Below are 7,424 nucleotides of genomic sequence, written 5' to 3'. Positions count from 1 at the left end.
GGGCCTCATACAGTGTACCCACGTGGGGAATCAAAACCGGGCCTTCGGCGTGAAGAGCGAACACTTTAACAACTTGGCTACATCACCGTTTTTATCCGCTGTTTTCCTTTGGGTAGTGTAGGTGAGTGAATATTATTTTTATACTCAATAGTCTTCATACTTCTAGAGTTGTATAGCAAAAGTCGGTAAATATTCTGGGCTATGACAGGTAGTTCCAAGTAACGATCGAGGTCGTCAGGTATAGCTGATAACGTCATTCGTCAGCTTTTGTGACGTTTTCTGCAACGGAATTCCCAGTTTCGTAATTTACCCCGGATTTAAGAAATCTGTATGGTGAAGGTTAGGCCAACGCAGAAGGCGTGCATGCGTGCACGTGGGTGCATGTGGTTTTACGCCGCTTCTAGCAATATTCCATCAATATCACAGTGGAGTCCAGAAATGGACTTCACACATTGTTTCCATGTGGGGATCCGAACCTGGGTCTTCGGTGTGTCGAGCGAACGCTTTAACCACTAGACTACTCCCAAACATTATAAACACGTGTACACAAACAATGTGTGCGTAACAAGACAACCGAGATCTTATAAGCATAAGTATTTTCCACAATATTTCACCACGTGTCGTTCACAAACTACCAAAGTCAGAAAATAAATACTGCTTTACCAAGCACATTTTCCCTGCTTCGAATAGACTGGGATGTTGTGTTGCAGGAGTCGGACACAGCTGAAGGACATCGCAAATATTCTTCACACCCAACTCTCGACCTTGGCACAGACTGCGAACTCAATTTAATACCACGTTAACCCAATTTAACGGCGTGGACTGGCTTTATAGAACATTGTTGTGTTCCCAACTTAATGAAAGGCGACTCCATTTGATTTATTGTCATCGAATATTTATTTCATCGTTGTCGTGGGACGTGTGGCGTGCGGCGACACTAATATCCAACAACAGTTGACATCAACAACCCCATATAAGCACGTGGAGCACGAGAAACTCCACCTTGCAGCACGCGTATAGTGATAGAGCTGCGAGAACACCACACCTGTTTGTTGTTTGAAACAGTTTTGAATCCCACTTCACAGATGACAACATATAAATTGAGTGAGTGAGTGTGATTTTGTGATGCTTTTACCAATATTCCGACAGTACGATGGCAGAGGACAATTAATAGGTTTCACACCTTGCTTTCTTATGATTAAACCGGGTCCGGGGCGTTATAAGCGAACACTTTAACCAGCTTACCCCATCGATGTCTGTAGTTTCAAATAAAAACCTAGAACGATTTTGGAGTGTCTGAACAATATAAATGTCAGAAGATAAATTATCACTCAATGAAAGATTGGTGAGTGTGTAATTGCCGCTTTGAACATCGGAAGATACTGAGTTAAGACCTGCAATGCAATAGTGAGTGGGTGTTCTTTTACGCCGCTTTTAGCAATATTCAAGCAATCAAGGCGGGGGGACACCAAAATGGACTTCACACATTGTACAGATGAAAGAATCGAAACCAGGTTTTTGGCGTGCCGAGCGAACTTGTTAACCCCACCGCCCCTACATTGTAATAGATTTTAATTCCTGGGAATTAGTCGGAAAAGCATGAAATGCTGCCACTGATAAGGGATGAATGAGTAAGTATGGTTTTACGTTTTTAGCAATATTAATATTCCGGCAATATCACAGCGGGACACACCAGAAATAGACTTCACACATTGTACCTATGTTGAGAATACGACTGGATGATTAATGGCTGCCAGGACAGAAAAATGGGATGCATACAGTCTCCTGGTACTGATACACCGTGAATTGGCAGAGGAATAAGCATGGTCTCCTGCTCCTGAAAAAGGTGGTGTGATCAGATGCTTTACCTGAAGAAGGGTGGTGTGATCAGACAAACCTAATGGGCAAGGAGGGATTCGAACCCAAGGCTGGTGGATGATGAATATATTCATTAACACCGGGACGGGGTGAGCATTGGCGGCTGGAGCTGGTAAGAGATGAATATGGACTGTCAGAGTTGAGGGTAATTTCTTTTATTACACACTGTCTGGTGCGAGACGCACCTGCGTGACACTGATGACCCCCCATTGTCTACAACACGATGCAGGTGCACTTGGCCGCCCATTGACTGATGACATGGAATTAACAGGTCTTGTCATCACTTAAATGCATGATCATCGGCAGGCAGACAGCCAGCCAATCGATGAAAACGTGATGTTGAGTACTTCCTACTATCTAGCACATTTTAGATCATCTTATCCCGGTAATGGGATTGCTCATAAAACCTTTCAAATCCCTTTACTTGGATTATAGTTGATGCAGTGTGTACTATCGACACAAATGATAATATGTAACGATGCAAGGCACCCGATGCAGTGCAGTATGGTGCTATCAGGTCTGCTCTTGGGTTTATACATAAGGTGTGGATTGCCGTGCTTCACTGTTTACAATATCAAGGTGGAATTCGTATTAACCTTTCGGGATTGGTGTCCAGCTGTGCTGTACTTGCCTTATGTCGAATAATGAATACAGTGAATGAGTTTTACACCGCACGACTGGGGAGTAAGTCTTCTGTTGATGAGAAAGGTGTGATGAGAGGCTGCTTTACCCGAGTGATTTTAGTTTTACGCCGCACTCAGCAATATTTCAGCTATATAGCGTCTGAAAATAATCGAGTCTGGAATAGATATTCCAGTGGCAAAGAACAAAATCAGACATACAGTGGTACAAATGAGATGAATGAACACAATTTCATTAATGTGTATAGAATCACAAATGAAGTTTGCTAAATGGCGCAAACAAACAAACAAAAAGTGTGCAAACACCCTAAAAATCGATAGCCATGTATTAACTAAAGCGTGGTTAGATCATTTATACTCTTAGGTGAATGCAACTTTTTGTGAGTTTGCGCTTTAAATGACATCTTAAAACTTCAGTGATGCAACTCGTTGAGTTTGAGTGAAATGAAACATTGTCAAAAACAGTGAAAACAAGGGTGCTAAAACACAACAGCACCATGTTTGATTCAAACGCCCAAATACATCAGACTAGTGAATGTGAATGACAGAGTTTGTGTTTGTAATATATTTCAGTTTTATGACAACGAGACTGCTTTACGTGCCAGGAAAGCCTAAACAGATGCAGTTCTTTGGTATAAACCTGCTTTGTGAATCCCATTAGTTGCGTGATTGTGCTACCAAAATCCTCGTCCAAGCTGACTGAACCATCGATCCACCAGCGAGCTTACGTTCTTAAGCATCCCGTGCTTGTAGGAGGCGACTAAGGGGATGAGAGTGGCCTGACTCGCCGTCTTGGTAGACACATGCACGTCCCATTGCCCAGTGGTCAGTACCATGGAAACTGGTCACAACCTTTGCGAAGACTATCAACAAACGTCTTGTTGTTTGGGATGGGGTCAACCCATGTTCAGTGTCAATGACGACCAAAGGGGGCGTTAATTAATCACAGTTTACTTCGTTTATTACTAGCGCAACACATGAAATATTGTTTCTGCATAAACTTTTCACCTATTAAGTGTATATGGACAAACAATAGTGAGACACTTCGACTGAGATTGCAGACTACCTGTAAATTTGTGTAGGCCATGTTCACCGAGTCAGACAAAGTGAACCAGTAGATATATAACACTTTGTGTAGATCGGCTACATTTACACAAAGGATTTAGCGTACGTGTCGTATAGAGCATATCTCGTTGTCCCGTAGTTTCTCTTAAATGTTTTTCCTTCATATGATTCAACAATTTTCAGTTACTGCTGATGACATGTTCCACCGTGTGGGTAAACAACTTAAAATAGCATCATTATGTAATTTCAAAGAGAAAGACAAATACTCAGGCGAGTGAGTGAGTTTAGTTTTACGCCACACTCAGCAATATTCCAGCTATACGCCTGAGGTCTGTAAATAATTGAGTCTGGACCAGACAATCCAGTGACCAACAACATGAGCATTGACCTGCGCAATTGGGAACCGATGACGTGTCAACCAAGTCAGCCAGTCTGACCACACGATCCCGTTAGTCGCCTCTTACAAGCATAATCGCCTTTTATGGCAAGCATGGGTTGCTGAAGGCCTATTCTACCCCGGGAACTAAGACGATGTTCGGATTCAGTTCACCTAAAACAAAATGAATATTGTTCTAATATTCAACCGTATACACAGAAATAACAAGTGTTTGAGCTTCAGTGCAGCGAAAGACTGGTATTCAAAGAACTGAGTTGCAGTTTCAATTACCTTACCCAGATGGAGTGATTGGGCAATATCCGGGGAGGGGACACCATACATGGGTTCATGTGTGGAATCGAACCGATTCTTCCGCGTGACGAGCGAATGCTTTAACCAGTGGGTTATCCTTTGCCCTCTTTCCTCATAGAAGTCGGATGATCAAGGTCAAAGGTAACATGACTGAGAAATGATGAACAGAAAAGGTCCACATAGTTATAAAATAAACACTTTTTAATGTTTTATCAAAAGACAAATTGTAAACGCGACAAAACAACGAATGGAGAAATATGGATGTGCCATTGTCCCGGGCTATCCCCGTCAGAGCAGTCGTCCCAGGTACATCGATATCACATCACTGTGACCTTGACCTCGAACAGGTCATCAGTCCGGTCACTGGTCAATCGGGTCCTCACAAGTATTCCATATCCTTTCTCTTGGTCCTTTACGAAGCGGTTGCCATGGGTACCCGTTACCTCTTATCACTGTAATTAAATGCAAACAGCTTCAGAACAAATCATTCAGCCATTGTCGGGTTGCACATTCGTGTGACCTGACAATATAAAGACAGTCAATAAGACACTTCCAGCAAAGACCATCTAACATGATCTCTGTTTACAATTACAATTTATCATTGTACCGTAGTTGTGTGAACATCCTTTGAAATCACATCGAAACATTTTAATGCCGAAGCATATTTCAAACCTACTTGAAGTTCATAAACAGTGACAGCTATACTGAACCTTAAATAAGTTTTCCGTAACTATACAATATTCCGTAAATGTCCCCTCATCCGTATATTTATACATCACACGTTCAGTCACAACCTACTGGTGCGAACATCCATGCCCTGACCTGGAAACCATGTTTATGCGCACAGCGTGTAGAAAGCCGTACGTGGCTGTCTTTGTCCTTGACCTCCACCAAACTGTTTACGACCTACAGCATTATCTGCTGATACTCTACGACCGACAGAGACAGACTTGTGTCTGTTATATTCTGACACTTGGCGTAATTTCCATAGACTTACATGTTCATTTAGTGTAGCATAGATAATTTTCAAGAATGTCAGAAATCATCTTATCCACAACCACATGTCTTCTATCATCCCCTGCTTATTTATCGAATAACAACAAGTTGATCGACATATGCACAGTGCCGAGAACTCCTTCATCAAGGCGGCCTATGGGATTGTGCAATATTGTGATACTGATAAAGCTGATCCATGTGATGCCATTAGCTAAATAGTGGTCGTAACATTGAGCTGGAATTATGTGTGCAGAGCAGAGATGATTTCAGATTTGTCTGTCACTTTTTACAAAGATCCATCCTAAAATGACTTCATGAAAAGTATTTATACTACATTGAAATAACATGCAAGTCTATGGAAATTACGCCAAGTAGCCGAATATTTATAACTGGCACGGGTCTGTATCTACTGGTCATGCACGACCAATCTGTTGTCATACCGATCAGAAAACAACAATGACAGCACAGATTCAGTTTTACAGATGATACACATATTGAATACATTTTCATCAACGGTCAAATTATATCTCAAGCGTTACGTAGCTTCATGGAGTTAATATGTTTGTTGTAAGAGAAAGGTATCCATGAAACAAGTTTTATCTGTGTCACGGTGTAAAAAGTCTTACTTCTCACAATTGTACATGAATGAAAAACCAAATTCATATCGACTCATATCTCGTAGAGAAATTTCAGTTTGAAAATCGCAAATAATAAGCCAAATACAGACTTCTCAACACCACACAAACACCCATCTCACATGCAAGCTACTCGTGATGATTTTACACTTACTGCGCGGGCGAACCTGATTTATCAAAAAGGTCATTATGCATGTAAGAAAACAGCAGTCGAGATTATGGCATTGTATAAACTTCTAAATCCATTTTTCGAGGCCGGTACAGCCCTTAATACCCTACCTTGAGTTATCATGATTTCTTAACCGTGGATGGACCTTTGTGTCCAGTCGTTGCGTTGTTTTGGGCATTGTTCATTAGTTTCTGGACGGTCTTCCTAGTGTGTCCACTCGGGTCCTCCCGGGTGTGTTGCTCGGCTTCTTTCTTCGTCCGTCCCTTTCCGCTATGGCTCGTGTTCACAAATTTATCCTGATCAATGTTGTATTTGTCATATTCGTCCATATATTGCTCGTCTGCTGCTGACATCTTCGGGTTTTCGTGAGATATTACGTCTGCTGAATGACACGCCTTGCTGTTCGACTGGTTTTGTTTACACTCGTCACGGACTTCTCGTGATCTAATGTATTTACACACTTATCTACAAGTCTATTGGTCGAGCCAGTCGGTGCTGTGTCCTGATTGGCCACTCCTCGCGTCACTGCGAGGTCTCGTGAGGTTATCCAGAGGTTAACTCTGAGTGCAGCAAGCCACGTAGCTCACAGCTCAACCAAATTATGACAGCAATCGTTGGGACTTGTCATTCCGGCAGCCTCCCCGTGACTGTACAACGTTCGTACACAGCTGTGAATTCACACATAAACAAATTATTGCATCAGCTGAATGTAAGGATATATATAGGTTGGGCTGAGTCTCTACGTGTACATTAACAATTATGCTGACTCAGAGTAACAAAACATGTCAATAGCAGTATTAATTTTGATACACGTGTGTAGACAACGTAATATACAAGGAATATTTAAACACCAATTAATGGCTGTCGATAATAAATCAGGGTAAATTATGATGACGTTGCAAATTATTACAGACAGACAGGCAGACAGACAGACAGACATTTTTATTAAGTAAAGGGACCTCGGGCCCAAAATGCAAACATCATTAGATTTCACTTCCTGGGTATATTTTAAGTTAATCCTCTTCTCTGTATGATAAAGGGAATTTCCAACATTCTAAAGAATACTTGTGTTTTAATCTTTGAAAATATCAATAAATTTATGATTGAATAGTTCCTTTAAAGTATCAGTAAGGTATATATTTGTTTCTAATATCTGCATATAGTGCACATTCGAGGAAAACATGATATTCATCCTCAATAGCATTTACATTATTTTTTTTACAGTGGCTACACCGCCTTGGATGTTCCTCAGTATTAGTGTATCTTCCTGTCTCCATCTAAATCTGGAGATAGCAGCTCTTAAATGTAAAGGTAAATCACAACATAAATACCTTTCAACATCCAATAAAGAT

The 7,424-nt window shown here is 41.3% G+C and overlaps 1 long non-coding RNA gene across 1 annotated transcript; it reads right to left on the bottom strand.

Annotated features, from left to right (window-relative positions):
• Positions 1 to 4,455: 4,455 nt before the first annotated feature.
• Positions 4,456 to 6,518, bottom strand: LOC137261766 (uncharacterized). The gene is made up of 2 exons (XR_010954870.1): positions 6,183 to 6,518; positions 4,456 to 4,724 (listed from the first exon to the last, which is right to left on the bottom strand). It is a non-coding gene; the product is annotated as an uncharacterized lncRNA (long non-coding RNA).
• Positions 6,519 to 7,424: the final 906 nt, after the last annotated feature.

The sequence above is a fragment of the Haliotis asinina genome, chromosome 14 (genome assembly GCF_037392515.1).
Source record: "Haliotis asinina isolate JCU_RB_2024 chromosome 14, JCU_Hal_asi_v2, whole genome shotgun sequence".
Lineage (NCBI taxonomy): Eukaryota > Metazoa > Mollusca > Gastropoda > Lepetellida > Haliotidae > Haliotis > Haliotis asinina.
This window is presented reverse-complemented; position numbering and strand designations above follow the sequence as displayed.